This window comes from Meleagris gallopavo, chromosome 10, assembly GCF_905368555.1.
Source record: "Meleagris gallopavo chromosome 10, MGAL_WU_HG_1.1, whole genome shotgun sequence".
Lineage (NCBI taxonomy): Eukaryota > Metazoa > Chordata > Aves > Galliformes > Phasianidae > Meleagris > Meleagris gallopavo.
In genome coordinates, this window is record NC_139413.1 from 11,084,026 (window position 1) to 11,100,988 (window position 16,963).

Here is a 16,963-nt window from a genome sequence, read left to right on the forward strand (position 1 = left end):
ATTTCAAACAATCCTACACGATATGATTTACAGCTGTTCCTTAGATTTTCTCATTTTCTGTAAGTAGCCATCACTTTCAAGCAGTTTGCAACAAGTAAAAGAGTTCTATACTACTTCTGTTTTACATTTTTTATAACACTGTTTACAAGACTTTGAAGCTGTTAATTCATATATTTAAGTAATGTGCACAATTAAATATATTTTCAAAGCTAAGTGGAAATATTATCTGTTCAGATTTTGAAATATTTCATCAAATTTATTTTTTTTCTTCTCTTATTGCATAAATCTTTGAAAGATGGGTCTATAGAAATACATAGGTGGATGTTCACAAATAGACAAAACCTCATTAGTAGTCATCATAAGACGGCATTTTCTACAGTGCTAAGTTGCTAAATAGCATTTCTAACTCTTAGTATTCTCTCACATTGCACTAAGACTTAAGTATTATGGGGATTTTCCACCAATTTAAAAATTGAATAATATCATCCATACTTTTTTTTAAATTTATTTTCAAGACTATTTTTCTATTAGATTTTCATTAGCCTAGATGTATATATAATTTCAAAGTTATAAACTGAAGTGTTTGCATAAATGAATGTTCTTAAATTCAGATGGGTATTTACACTAGAAATACTTGACCAGGTAAGATACAAAACAAACACAAACAACAAACCTGATCATTCAGAATTAACCATATAAATTGGAAGAGTGGATGCTGTCAGACGCAGACGTGTCAAAAGTTTCAAGGCTAGATCTGAAGTAGGGCAATACCCTAGTTTTTGCCAGAGACACCAGCAAACATCCTTTTTATGGCAATTATTTTATGCCCGTTATTTTTAGCAAATAGACAACTCCAACAGTTATCTTTCTAGGAGGCTATAGATACAGTATATAATGGATCCATTGGGTGCTTCAGTATGAGGAAAAATAAACAAGACTGCTACTGTGGGATCCACATAGTATTTGTACAGCACAATTTCAAGGCTATAAGTTTCTTTATTCTATAGCTAGAAAAGGGATATGTTGAAGTTAAGTTAGTCACAGGTACAATTAAAAAGCATTAGAACACCTAGGACAGTGCTGCTGCTCAAGGATCAATACAGTAGCAAATAGTATCTGCACTTCAGCAAGCAGAGACAAAGGATTGACTTATGACCAAAGAACATCAGAGAGGCATCTGATCCTAGAAGTTCCATCTACTCAAGGGATACAGAGGCCTCAGCTGTTTTACAGTTTTTATTTATTCATGATGCAAAGTTATAAAGACATTGTATCAGAAAAATACAAATACCAGCATTCCAAAGCAGGTCCGTGGGGGAAAGAGTGACTTTACTTTCCTACTTGAGTTCTTTCTTTTATTGCCTGGGGAGAAAAAAAAAAACCTTTTTGAAAGTTTCCCAAACTTCAGTCTACTTAGGTATTTTTGCTCTGTGATTTCCAAAGATTTATAAAGGGGAGGTGAATATTCTCTTCAACTGAGATCTGTAAAAGCGTAAAAGCCCACATATAAGCTGCAGGAAATGGAAAATGGAAACTAATTTCTTCATTAGTTGTATTGTATTATATTATTCATTAATACAATTAATGAAATTTATTGTGACTTAAGGGGAAGAGCAGCCACAGCAGGTCAGTGCAGTCAGCATATTGCTTGCATCATTCTGCAACTCTGGCTACTTCCCAAGAACAGACCAGAGCCGTACTAAGGATGACAGAACTTGTAATAGTTCTGATGAGCCCTTTTGCTTTGTCCATACAGGTTCTATATGGTGCATGAAGATTACATAAGATTGCTTAACTCTGGCCTGTACTTCTGACAGGGAGGCACTCCAACCACATTAGCAATCACACTGTTAGCAGTAATCCTGCCATCCCCAAGCCAGTAATTACTAGCTATGACTGGGATGACGACCTACGCATCAATAAAAAGCTAGTGGGGGATACGGAATGTGGCCACCATTATTTAATCTCCCCACCTTCATTTTCCTCCTTCCCTCCTCCTCACTAAAGGAATATTAACTGACATTCTGAGAGACATCTCTGTCACCAGAGCTTCTCAGAGAGTTCAGGGTCAGTCAGGAGCTGCACACATTCCAGTGCTAAAGAGGAGTCTGTTTTATGTGCAGGGAAACTCTCAATCATCTTTTCTGCTTGAAAGATTTATAACAAAGAAAGCCATGCTGCTATTTGCTCCCTATTCATCATTAGCCAAATAAAACTGTCACTTATTCTGATAAGATCTTAGTATTCAAAAAATACCAATACATTCTGACAAAACAATTGCGCATTACTACAGGTTGCTCTCAGCCGACCAGGCACATATAAAGATTTTCTTTCCCTAAACAATAAACAGAATTTTTGTGCTTTAGAAAGCAAAATTCACCATTGTCATTCTACTTATCTGATAAACCAACAAGCAAAATCAGTGCCTAGATAGTGAATATCTGACATCCCTTAAATTGCTGTAAACAAGGTAGTATTCTGATGACAGCTACTGAGTCACTTCAAGTTTGCTCTTGGATTATCTGAAGACACAGTGGGGCTCATTACTTTCAGATAAGACAGATAAACTGGCATAGTCCACTTTTATTTAATGCTCAGAAGCACCACTGGTGATCACCTAAAGGTAAGCTCAAAGTTGCATTTTGTACACAGAAAAGCCTATGGGGCTAAGCTCATTTGTACTCACTGAGGATTTTGTTCATCATTTTTGTATTAATTATCATGCAAGCACTGTTTCAGTATCTGCTAACACTGGGTCTGAAAATCCACAAAATACAAATATGGTAGCTTTGAATTCATGTTTTTTTTTTTTCCCCCACCTCAACTTTCAAAGACTATTTTGAGAACATCTCAATAGCAGGGGGAGAAAAATGGAATTGTATCTTTTCTCTGTGTACAGCAAAAACCAATACAGTTTCTCTTACCATGCACACTTACAGTCCAGAAAGTGCAGTTGGTGACAGTGTGGAGCAAAATCCTCAATCCTTAACCTAACTGAATAGGAATTTAGCTCTACAAAGCAATTGCTTCACGTTATTCATACGTGACTGCCTTTATCATTTTTATTGATTTAATGATAAGATAATCAGTTGTCATCTAATGTCTAGTATTTATTGTACATAGTTTAGCTGTCACACATGGATATGTATTCTTCATAGATTGTGAATTAGCATATAGACTAGCTAATAAGAGTCACACAAAATGCATATTTATAGCACATGTAAAATAACCCTTCTACTCCAGATCGACAACTTTTGGGCTATGTTTCATCCCAGGAGTAGTCAATACAATCAACAGACTCTGCATTCAGCTGTACCTCTTCTGCAGACAATCCAGTGTACTAGGAATTGAACTACAGTTTCATATCCATGACAAGACGACACTCTGTCATACTTTTCATATCATATGGAAAACTTTCAGGATTGCCTTTTTTTTTCCCCCCCCCTCCTCTGAGCTGCAATGATCCATGTTAAAATACAATGATATTCTTAGGTTAAAGTTGTTATTTAAATAAGAATCATTATTACTGCCCAAAGAGAACAAAGGAGCAATTTGGAAGTCAAAGACAATGATGAGTTCAGTCAGATTTACTCTGGGCTTAAATACTTAATGACCTTCTGTAAATTAAAATTTTGCTGAACAAAGAGCCTGAGACTGGATATCCTACAATTGACTCACTTGTGGTAGTTCTGCAGAGGCCCTCTGAGGTATTCCACTGGCACCTGGGAGATGGCTGACTAACAGGGCTGCTGGGACATCTTCCAAATCTGTGGATTTTCCACAGCATGCCCATCAGGAAATTCACAATGTAAAATTCTCTACCCTTTACTGACTGAACCAGAAAGGATGAAAATGCAGTAAATTATTTGCCAAGTGACACAAATTTCTCTCCTAAGGAAATATGAGTTCAAAACCCTTCAAGCTTTTCCACTGTATAGAGTAAAATTAATTTTCAGATGATCTAAGAGCATTCTTCCTTTCATTAAAAGATTAAGACTTTGGAAACTATATAAGTCACCTACATTATGCCCTCAGGATGCAGTTCTTAATAAGCATTTGGTTGCTACACTGTTACATGAACGCAGCACAATGAAATGATTGTTTCCCCTTTCTTCCCAGTGATGTTAATTATTGCTATTAGTATAAGGAAAAAATTCTTATTCTTGTCACACTTGTTCATTTGCAGTGGCAGGTATCTTGGGAAAAGAAAAGGCAAAGCTGTATCTATTCTTGTATTCTTCCCTGCTTGAAATTCTGTATAGCATTCTGTAGCAAGAACAGAAGAACAGGACCCTTTCTTCCTTTTTTCCCTTAGCAGGTACACAGTTGATTTCACTATAGTGCTGAGTTTGTAATGCTTTCAGTGTTTACCTAAATAAGGGAGAGAATGCTGTTTGTGTGCCTGGCTTCAAATGATGAGAGATCTCAGGAATATATATTCCTTTATCAATGGGAGGAAAAAGAGAATGGTCCATTGGTTTTTCATTTTTCTTCCTCATTCTATTCTTACGCTATCTCTTTCTATGAAAGGAATAATGTAGGAAAAAATACTTTTAAAGGGAAATGGGTGGGATCCTTCCTTTGTTCACTTTGACACTTCCTTGGCATTTGTTTTTATTCAGTTTGGCAAAATTACATTGCAGCTGTTTGCAAGTGTTATTTAGTCCATTATGAATTCTACGTGAAGTATTTTTAGATTTGATGCTGTTGAGCCTCCTCTGTTTTAGTAGTTATTTCTAATTCATATGAGTTCCACGAATCTGAGAGCTCCATTAACCTTCATTATGCTATCTCTGCAGTTCACAGCCTTAGCAAACAAGCAAACACAAAGAAAAGATACACAAGAACCAAAGAGTCTTAAAAAGAATCAAAATGTATCAAACAGCTAGTTTGAAGAAAAGCCAAGAGGCACGGTTGGCTTATGTAAAGTAAGAAAGCAGAATTCTTCTATCTGACTTTTTGGCAGACCAGAAGCTAGATTTCAGTTTCTGGCTTTTGTGTCTTGTTTTCTTGTCATCTTTATCAGAAGAGCACATTTTCTGTCACTCTGCTGCACTTTAAGAGTAAAGCTCATTAATATAATACATTATCCAGGTAATTTTTTCCCCCTTCCATCTTATATGAAAAGAGAAAAAGTTTCTCAGGTACTTCAGAATTTATTATTATTTTTTAATCTCCTCAGTTCACTCTTTCCCCCCAGAAGTGGATTTTGCAGTCTTTATCTTCATTCAAACTATCAACAGAATCATAGAAAATAAACCCAGTGAAACTCAAAGATTCCTTTTATCTGTTTTTGAAAATCTGAATGATTTAGCATATTTGCATCACTCTGATCAACTGTTAATTTAACCAGTGCTTAAGTCCATTTACTGCTGAAGAGGACAATTTCTCTAAGTAATATATCCCAGTTCTTGGGCATCTTCAGTTTGTTCTTTTTTAATTTGTTTGGGAAAATGCACAGATGGTGCAATGGTTTTCTATTTTTACAAACCAACAAAAAAAAAAAGAAAAAAGAAAAGGAAGCACATTTTCTTATTACTCTGAGCCCTGTGTCATAATAGAAATATGGCTGAAATGGATTACCTGTATCTGCTTTATGCTGAAAATGTCATAAGATCTTTTTCTTAAATTGGAAATAAACTTATTTTCCTCAAATTAAGAAAGACTTATGTTATACAGTTCTTTCCTTTTACTCTAAAGATTCTAAAATAACTACTGAATTTATCATTTAAGAGTTAGATTTGGCACTCATAACTTGCTACTATGTATTGGGAACGTGCCAGCTGGAATGAGAAGAGCTAGAACTCTGTGCTATGAAAAAGAAAGGAAAAACAGTGATACAGTCAATGTGAGTTAAGTGGCATAAATTGTGTGGCCTGAAGTTAAAGAACTTCATTCTGAAAACACACAACTATCATTCTCTGCTCCCTTTATGAGTTATGGGACTTCCAGTTCGTTAATTTCTTGGTTTATGTTCCTACAGCTACAAAAAAAAAGTATATCTTAGACTGTATTTAAAATAAAATCATAGTTCAAACCAGTGACTTTCCTGCAGGACAAGACACATGTGTCTGGAGTGAGGACAAGACACACGTATCTAGAGTGATTTACTTCAGTGCTTCTAGTTCAGGAATCAAACAGGAGTACATAATCTTTAAAGTCAATGATAATTGTTCACCTGATATTGAAGTACCAATGTATTAAGTGATAACAATGATATCTTATATTTTTAAAAGTTTTTATATTTTACAGAACTCTTTAAAAGGATGTCTTACAATTTCAAAACAGACTTTTTGCCATAATTTCACTTATGAAGTACAATAAAATTGTAGCAAGAAAATTTCTCCAGTTGCTTGTTGGACTAATAGAAGTTTAACTGGGTACTATTCATATTTGAATTTTATTCATATTTGAATTTCTTCATGCTTCAATAAAAGTAAATGAGATTCGGGTAGTAATGTATGCATGGGAAAAAAAAACATCAAAGAGCACCACTGTACACAAGATTTTTGGTAACGTGCAAACACTGTTTCTAAGAAACTCAGAGGAAAGAGTTACACAGCACTCCTTCTTCTCCTAAACTGTATTTCAGCACTAGAACCTGTCATTTTTGCTGCAATTTTCTAAAGATTACAGGTTTGTTTTTCAGAAACCACTGACACGTATCCAGTATAAGACTGGGGGACTAACATCACCATAAATCTCTTGCACTACCAAAATCTTGGCATTAGCAGGAGAACCTGCTCATCATAACATAAATCAGATCTGACTGAAGCCTACAGTACCAACAAGTGATCATCTCAGAGGACCACAAAGACAGTGAGCAAGAGAGCCATATTATATAGCCTAGAGATCTCTTCATGAACGAGGCATTCATTTTCAACTAGCTCAGGACAGCTTGAGAGTCCCAGTGCATTGTAACAGAAACCAGAAAGTGTCTGTTTCTTGAATTATGTCAGTCTTACTTCTTACTCTTCCATTTCAATCTCCCTCAATGTGAAAGAGCTCCATTTTCAAATACAGTAATTTTCTTCTGGTAGACTGTTAATATATTACCTAGTGGGAATACTATACTAGACTGAGGAAAAATCTTATTTAAAAGGGCCACTATAATAAGGGACAGAGAACATTAGCTCATTTGGCTTTCCATTATTATGTTCCACTGATTGGTATAAGCTCATACTCCTACTGCTTCTCAATTCTTTACCTCGATTGCTGCTAGTTGAAAAGAATTATCCATTAAATCTCAGGTTATTCTGTTACTACGTAAATTTATTTCCATTTTAATATGCTATTTTTATTGGGATAATACCCAATAATACCTTTCTTCTTCCATAGTTGTTCTTTTAATCTTGTAAATCTTTGCCTACATAGTATTCTTCCTTTTTTCCTCATTTTTACAATAGATTGCAGGCTGTCACAAGCCCAAATAAATTACAGCACAAATACAGATTGTGAATTGTCTTGGACTATTCATAATTACTAAACGCTGACTTTGTGCATTAATGTAACTGTCTGTACAGAATGCTGGAGGGCTTTTATCCTAATAGTTACATTCGTAATGCTTAAAACAGGATGCTGTGTTATAGTTGTGTTGCAGTTCATATGCCCTTGGCATAACTAATGGCTGTAAGTAATACAGAATTTATCATCTGTCCTCCAACATCTGATAAGCCATATTCTCCTTCAGGGATGCTTTTCTTTTCCAAAACACCAATATTAGCAACTGTCAGTCCTTTCAGCTTCTATTGCGTTTTTAAAGGGTCTGTGTGGTCATTTCAAACAATTTTCTCCAGACTAAGTGATGGGTAATATGTTTGATTATCTTCCCTATAGTTACCTTATATTTAAAATTTGAAATTCTTCACATGTAGACTGCAGGGCCAGTTTTATCTCCTCTTCTGTTTATCAGACTCCTGAAAAATTGTTTAATCTAATGAAGAAGTACTTGCATTTTGTGGCTCGAAACAATGCTGTTTCCAATTAATTAATAAGGAAAAGTGAAGCATCTTGTGAAGTAAGCACTAGACTATGAAGTCAGAAAGCCTACATCGCTAAGCCAGTGTCATAGATATTTTCACCCTACTAAAAAGGCCGTTATAATTACATTCTCACAACTGCCAAGCAAGCTGCACTAAAGACTCCATTCATTCTCTTGAATGCATACTTAGTGCGTCTGACTTCTAATACCTCACTTCTGAGTCAAATAAAGAAATTTTTTCCATTCTTGTGATTCATCTCCTCAAGCTCTTGATTCCCAAACTTCACTCTCATACTAGTTTCATTTGGCTCTAGAATCCTTATAGAGTCTAGGAGAAGATAAAATTGCAGTAACATAGGAACAATACCTTCTGAATTAAACGCTATTTTAACCCACTAAAAGCAGTTTAAAATAGCCTTACTTTTGCCATCATTTCATTTCCTGAATATTTCAAGTTAAATATATTCATTGAGAAAGGATAGCATCACACAAATGATCTTCATTACAATATCTTGTATTTCAGAGTAACTATTTACAAATGCAACATATTTAGTTTGTTTCTGGGAGTGACAATCATCTTAAGAGATTTAAAGCCATCAGATTTTACTGTATACCTTGGGAATTTGTAAGAGAAATGAATGTAATCACGAAACACGTTGGGATACTGTTTTTCAATGTTTTGCGGTCAGTTCTAAAATTATTGTACAGCCAAAATTAGGTCTATGCAGGCAAAATTATTTATATAGTTTTTCTCAAGGAATCATTAGGAAAGTCCATACTGGGATGACTTCAGCAAATCTAAGTCTACACCTTCCTAATGCAGATAGAAAATCTAGAGCCATGTCTGAATTTTCTGAGATCTGAAGAGAGATCTAGATCTGGGAATCTATGTTACAGGAATATTTTACATCCATGTACTAAAATAAGCTGAAAATTTGTACAAAGTCATCACGTCACTTATCAAATACACTGATAAGAGATGGAGAAAAAGTCATCTGAAACCTAGGGTCTTGTTTCTTTAACAAACCAACAATTAATTAAAAGGTAGCATTCCACAATGTTTATTCTTATAGCAAACTCATTTAACAAGATCTCCATGGACAGATTGTTTTAAACAAATCTCAAGCCACATTTTCTATGGCCAACTATCACTTGACAACTCACCACACACAAGCTAGTATTCCATCCTTACTTGTTTCTGACAGTCTCCAATAGATTTGCTTGTAGCCAGTTTTGCTTTGTTTTAACAACTGTAACTCCTCATCCATTTTCACGTCTGCATGTATGGCATTTATCTACCATGACTTTGTTCTTTCAGGTTCCCCTTGCCTAGAAGAAATTCAAATAGAACCATGTCACCATGATAACACAACTTTTGTTTATTGATCCTTAAGAGATTTATTATTGCACATGTTTTAAATCATCTGTATATCCTTGCAAATTATATTTATTCTGCTCCTGAAATTCCATTTTTCTGTGCACATTTATCAGCTTGATATATAGTCCTTAATTCATTTGTTTGTATAGTAGAAATCATTTAACCAATTTCAATAAAATGTACTTCCCTTTCAATGCATTTCCAAATAGTTGAGCTTTGTCCTTCTCTATGTTTTAAAGTTTCTGTATTCTTTGCAAAGTTACTAAAGTTAATCAATGAGTTTGGTTGGTTTTTTTCCCCACACTTCACATTGGTGGAAGATATTGTTAAGGAAAGAAATGATGGAACATTTTCAAATGAAATCATGGAGGCAACACCTACTGCAGTCTAGTTTTAGCTATTCTGTAATGAAAAATATCACTACATACAGCAACCATGTAGTGATTATCCTTTTTTAAATACAACTCTTACAAGATCTGATATTTAGAGAAGAGTCCCTGGTGTGTTTTTTCTGAATGTACTCCAGGAGTTTGTAGGCTGTCATATATGCATTTTTTCAGACCAGAATTTTTATTTTTGTCTGAACACAATGAAATTCTGCTGAATGTCACACTGAATGACAGTGCTATGAAGGATTCTGCTTAGTCCTTCAGACAGCATAAATTAATATCTTTTCACTTCTGCTAAATTACCTAAGCTGAGTTACTCTGTGTTCCATAGTAGGGGATCTCAGCTTCTCAACATCTTCTATTACAAAGAACATTCCTCAGGGTCATGGAAGACAGTCTGCCTTCTGATTCTGCTGTTAAATATCAAGCTGACGATTACTTTACAGACACGTACTGCAATTCTGAAGCAGCCTGTTTTCCAAGTACCATTGCTAAAATGAATTACTTGTATTTGTGACTTCAAAGACAGTACTGGAAGTACTACAGTCATGATTAAGGAACAGCAGCTAGCATTGCTCTGGCTTCCACACTGTAGCAGTACTGTGGGTACAGCCGTAACAGTGTAATAAACATGGCAGGGCTTGTGAAGATACCTATTCTTTTACTACTCTCACTTTTTGATATCACTAGGGAAAAGATATATTCAAAGATTTCTTGGGAACTTGAGCTCATTTTCAAGTTCAAATTATCAAGAACAATCTGAAAACTTAATAAACAGTTGTTTTTGAAGATTGTTATTGCTTCTGTGGCAACTTCTGCTACTATTTCAGATACTTGGAACTAACCCAAAGCTTGACTATTTCTTCTAGCTGCTTCAAGTCACCTAATAAGCAATATAATCATTTTTCTGACAAATGTTATTGGCACTTAATTGAAGTCTTTTGCACGTCACCTGCTTGGATTCCTAAAAATTATTTCTGTAAAGTGCTAAAAATCAGAAATTAAACTTTTAAAATTAATCTATCGGTCTAGTTAATAACTTCTAAAGAAGATGGTTCAATTTTATTTATTTGTTTATTTATTTTTTGGGTTGCTTGTTCTGAGATTTTCAGAAACAAAGAACAGTACTTCAGTCCTTATTTTTAAGTACATCAAATTAGATACTACTTCATTCTAGTGAACTGCAGCACCACCAGACACTATTGTTGATATGCTTCCGGTTACCCAAAGCTTTCTTTTTCCTTTTGGGGAGGATCAAGAAGGCATTTATTGTGTTTAAGTTGCTGACACCTGTCCATACCAAGCAGACAGCAATGCACCCATCCAACCACTTTACAAAGCTGAAAAGTATTTGGCCAACTGGAATATTCCTAATTCGTCATACTACAGATGTAAAAACATGCACATCACTAACTTTCTCGACTGAGTTTCCATTCAACTCATCTCATAGAATAACTCATCTCTTAGAACACTGATCAGTGAGTCAAATCTCATTGTCCAGAGGCAGAACTTAATAATTTATCCAAGCCAAAAAATTGTCATGTCTCTTGGGCAAATCATGCAATTCACATTTTGTCAATCACTGTTTCAAATTAGTCGACTATAATGAGCAAAAGACATTTGCAAAGCGACTGCCATTTAATTAATTTACTCCAGATCTGAAATTTAGCACAGTTTATGTCCATATTCCTCCATGAAAACTCAGCATAAATTCAAGCTGGCTTTTGGTGAAGATCCTTTCAGGAAATGGCTTATATTATCTGTAAAATGTGCAAGTGGTAGCAAAAGAAGCAAAGCTCCCAGCGGAGATTTAGAAAAAATATATATTATTAACAGCCTTCTGCCTGAAATGGTCATTCACTGCATCAAATTTTAAATCTGCAAAAGTTTGTTTCCTAAAGAGTCTGAAATAGGAGAAAAGATGCTACAGCTAGTTAATGATTTTATTATTTCTATTTACAAAGTCAATGTCTTTACAATTATCTGTCATGATTTATGCATTGTGCAAACTTTTCTTGTTATTACTGACTGCTGACTTAAGGAATGCACTAATATTTGATTTCCTTACTCCTGTAACCCCCTCCTTCCTCTACCTGCAAGAAACCCTTTAAGAAATAAGAACACAGAGAGCAAAAGATTCCACAGTGAAAGCATGTTTTCAAGTTAGAGATTCACCCTTTTTTGTTCCTCTACATAATGGTTCATTAAAGAAAAAACACCTACTTCTTGCAAAAAGTCCAATGACATTCATCTAGTCTGAATCATGCCAAAGCAGTGACTGAGGTAGGCTCTCTCTGGAATCACTCATTTTTTTATTTGTGGCAGACTATGTGGTATATTCATAAGAAAACAAATAATAATTTGCTAGTCCATCAAAAGTGAAAAGTCAGAAAAAGAAGCACCCATGAAATGCAGTTTCTTCAGATTTCCACTTCCCACTCAACCTCTGCAATATTTTCTTTCCTCTCCTATTTCTGTCACATGATCTTCTTTTACAGAGAGTTTAAATTGTTTTATCCTAGTTATAAATCTAAAACTGATTTCCAAAGCTAACAATGATGGATGAAGGCACTTTCCTATTGCTATTTAATTGCTTCAACACTAGTGCTTTGATAAATTGGCTAAGATGTATCTTTTTATATATATTTTTTTTTTCCTCCCAATTTCATCTTGATACTCTTTACTTTCATGGTTTAACCCCTTGGAGCCTTTAAAAATGATTTTGTAGTCAGTAATGTATTTAATGCCAGAAAAGATAAACCTTGGCAAATTAGATTGTTGTAATTACTTCTGTTTTACACCTCTGACATTGCAGAATGGCAAAATCAGACCACCTTTACTGAAACAGTACCTAACCCACATCTTGTCATGTACACGTCGTTTTTTTAATTACCTTAACATTGGATATAAATATCTATTCCTTCTTTATATCTGTCCTTCTTTCAGTTAAACTATTCTCATATTCTGAATGTTGATAATCCTGTAGAACACAGGATTACCAAGGCTTTAAACATTTGCCATTTAATCCCCTAGCCACTTCACCCTTGACTTTCAGAAAACAGGGCCGGTTCCCTGTAAGTGCTGGCTGCCCGACCTCAAGACAGTTCAGTTAAACCGACCACTTTCACAGGGTGTAGATGGGCTGCTGTTCTCAGTAAATACATCATCTCAGTTTTCCGCCACACAGTTACACTGAGTCATCCAAAACACTGACTTTATTCAATTACAACAAATCCACTGATTTTCATGGCTCTAGCTCATCTCCAGGATTATATTTTCTACCTTCACAGTGAATTTCAGTTTCTGAATACCTGAGAACCAAGTTTCTTTTAAAATTTACTCTAAGTGAAAGCCAGCTACCTCAGCTATGTACAGCACTGAGGTTTGTTCTCTCCCTGAATAGAATTATACATATTTTGAAAATGGGAAAAAAATTACAAGTGATCAAAGGCATTAAGCATGAGGATTATCACAGGAGAGATTATATGTAAATCCTTATATGGAGCCCCGTAACAAAAGAACACGGAAATTGCAGTATCATTTCAAACCTGAGTAACGCCAGGCCTGGGAGCATATGGCATTACACTGGCCTATTCTGTTGCTCTTCATGTCAAGAGAAGGCACCCTGAGGTTCTCCAAAGCCTGCAGAGTATCAGCCTCCGCTGAGACGTAAAGGGCTCTCAGCAGAATTTTTCATCAAGCTCTGAGCAGATGCCTCTTTTTTGTTTATTTTTTCTTTTTTTGTTGTTTTGTTTTGTTTTTAAGTTCTTTAAGTGAACATGAATAATCACCCAGAGAAATCAAGAGAACAAAGAAGGGTGATTCTTTTTCTACGTCTAGCACTGTTTTTATATTGCACATTTGAGGGGGAAGCTTTTAAGATAATACTGAGTACAATATAAATGTCACTGAAAATTCAGATGGCAGGAATTCAACCAGAAAAATAATATTTTCACTTCAGCTAGTCCCCCTTGCACTTTTTGCCCACCACTTTCAATTAACTGCCAACTTTTCTAATGCACACTGCCCAGCCTCCTCCTCATTTCCAGCAATTCACATCGTGAACTATGCCCACTTACATGAAAATGCTCTCCAAGAACTTCTTCCTTCATTCAAAGGCAGTTAAGAGTTATCCTAAAGCCAGAAAAAGAAAAAAAAAGTGGGTAACCAAGGCTATTTCAGAAAGAATGGCACCTTGAGAGCATGGACAAGGATAGAACAGTCTTATAGTAAGCCTTCTCTTGACGCACGTACCATCAGTGGAGATGCCTGACTGTAATATGTCACAAAAGTGAGGCTGGTGAAAGGATATAATCTTGGAAGAACACTTGCCTCCCATCTGCTCAAAGAACCTGGCTATTAATATTCAAGTGATGCTGCAAAGCCAAAGGTTTGTCTTAAAATAAATAAATAAATAAATAAATGTAGTGTTAGATGAAACAGCTTGAGATTTCTCAAGGTATCTAAATTCAGAGAACTAGAATTGAATAGAAAGGGCAAAGGCACTTCCACAGTGCTGAAGGTGGACCAAAAATTTTAATTGCTGTTCAGATTCCAAGAACTTTGGCTTATATACACACATTCATCTTACCTGAAAAACCAGCAGTGCCCAGGAACAAGACTACTGTAGTGACACATTTCCGAATTCAGCCTACTACGGAGTCACCACTGGAATATATGATGTTAAGATGAAGACACTAAACCCTACAGATGACCACAGTACAAAAGGAAGCTTTGATGTCTGCACAAGAGCTTACTCTGTCAACCTAACTTGTCAAAGTACTAACTTACTGAGGTTTAGGGTTACTGACTTTGCTTTTCTTCAAAGGAAGCTATTTAAGATATGAGACATGAGTGCACAAACACTTTGATCTTTCTGCATAAAATGCAAGGTTTCAGGCTGAGTATTTATGTAGAAAGTAATATATTTTCCTACCAAATAAAACTATTTTTTATAGCGTATACCCAAGAACGTGATTTTGAATTCTATGAACTATTTTGGACTAAGATTTTTTTTTTTAAGCACACTGTTCTGAGTTTACATGAGAGTTAAATTACCACTCCTGATCATCTCTATTTTCTCTTTCTTACTATCACTGTTTCTTCTCTCCTCCAGCTGGGAGATAGTTAAACTTGTTCATGCATTTATGTGCATTCACATATTGATGACTTTCAGGACATTTGCCTTGTTGATATTTCTAACACTGATGGTAACTACTTTTTATTGTATCAAGTTTATCACACCTCAGCTGTGATAACAAGGTTATCAATTTGCGGCAGTATAGGACACAGTCACCAAATATTTAAGGTCCTAGAAAGACGTTTTTGCAGCTTTCCAGTGTAAGCTACCCTAACACCAATCCTCAGGCTAAATTGCTTTAGCAAAGTCACATCTCTCTCTCCACTCTGCAATTGCATCACTGCACTGCAGTGCAAATGTGCTTGAAAGCCCTTATGCACTTGTAGCAGATCTAACTTCAGCACCATGGGAATCCAGATACCACTTGTATGGTAATCTGTAATTAGAAGCAGTCAAGAAACCTGGAGGAGCATCTCTTGCTACACTATCTTTAAAGATATATCTAGGAGCAATACTGTCAATCACAAGTCAGCAGGTTTTCAGTTCAGTGAGTAAGCTGATTTTTGTCATGTCTATATTTATTTAGGGATGCTAGCAAAAAACTTATTTTTCTGTGCTGCATCTGTATAAAGAAAATAAACTAATTCTTTCAGATTTCAAATGTACCTCTTCAGTGAACTGTGGTTTTTTGAGTATCTAAAACATTTAGCAGCTCATCTGCTAAATGTCTAGCCAGAAAATATTACATTTTGGGATACAGAGAATTTCACCATGTATTCTGTTACCAAGTCTTTGTGCTTGAGGATCCCTTATAAAATTACTTGGCAGTCTCCAATGTGATTTTCTATTTCTTTTTATAAAAACTAATTTTCCTTATGTTTTCGATAAATAACAGTAATGAAGTAGTTCTAAATGAGTGTTGGGAAAGTTTAACCTACATTTGGTGCACAAGCTCTGAGGGTCAGTGAAAGTGTTTGCAGGACTACAGTAAGTTTAATAAATGCATTTGTGATTGCACTTTCTTAGAAAAAGGCAACCCTTTCAATTTCACTATGGGTTTCTTTTGTGCAGACAGTCCAAATTCAGAAACATATCAAATCCATGGTTACTTCTGGGAACAAACGCAGCATTCTGTCTCTGCAAATTTTCAAGCAAGTTCTGTCTGAAATAACTGCCATTATAAATCCTTGTTCAGTGTTTCTTCTTTTTAAACTAATTCTCAAAAAAAAAAAAAAAAACAAAACCTGTAACTACACCAACAGTACAATGATACAGAATCTCCACACTCCTTTTCTGTGTTCTTTTTTTTTCCCTACAGTTACTAAGTTCTAAAAAAGATAAATTGCTACTGACCGTGGAGATCATTCTACAGCACTAGAGAACAGCAAATTTAACAGCAGATTAGAGCCAAAAGAATCCTCCAAATGCTATACGAGCAACCCACAGTTTGTTTTCTGTTCCTACCCAAATGGTAGTGGAGACATATGGAGCCTGCCAGCCTTGTAATGCAATAATTCTCATTAGAGTAACACATACACTAACAGAAACACTGAGTAAAATGAACCTCTACTACTTCATTACTCTTTTACAAACAACAATTATCTTAGTAACAATCTTTTCAGATTATGAAGTCACTGAATGTTTGTAATTTATGTGAGATCAACTAATCAAGGAATATTTGGAAAGGTTTCTGAGAATACTTTTGTGGTTCCATGTGCAGGCAGACAGCTCTCCCCATTCTTCTGTCTGGGACATGTATAGTTCCTGTATCAGATTCTGAAATATTCCTGAGCATATTTCTGCCACACGAGTAATAGAGAGATGGGGATTATTTCAGCTTGGTTTTGTGATTATACTTCTGAATTTCAGATTGGGATACATACAATTCTGGAAGGACTAAACCAATTAAGTGCTAATTGACTTTCTAGCACCTATAAAGAGGTAATTCACCCATCCCATCTCCCACTGAAAACAGCAATGACTATTAAGGGGACAGCACAAGATCAGAATTGTAGTCAAAAGTAGTAAATAAATAGTCATAAAGTATTTGTTAGTGAGAGCAAATAAGGATCTGAGTCTTTAATGGATGATTCAATCTGAGTTCCTCGCTCTCCATTCACTCTGTGGCTGCTGTG

General features: G+C 35.4%; 1 protein-coding gene across 2 annotated transcripts in view; it reads left to right on the forward strand.

The window, feature by feature from the left end:
- OLFM3 (olfactomedin 3) overlaps nucleotides 1–16,963 on the forward strand; it is a 46,684-nt gene that overhangs the window by 12,219 nt on the left and 17,502 nt on the right. The window lies entirely within an intron of this gene.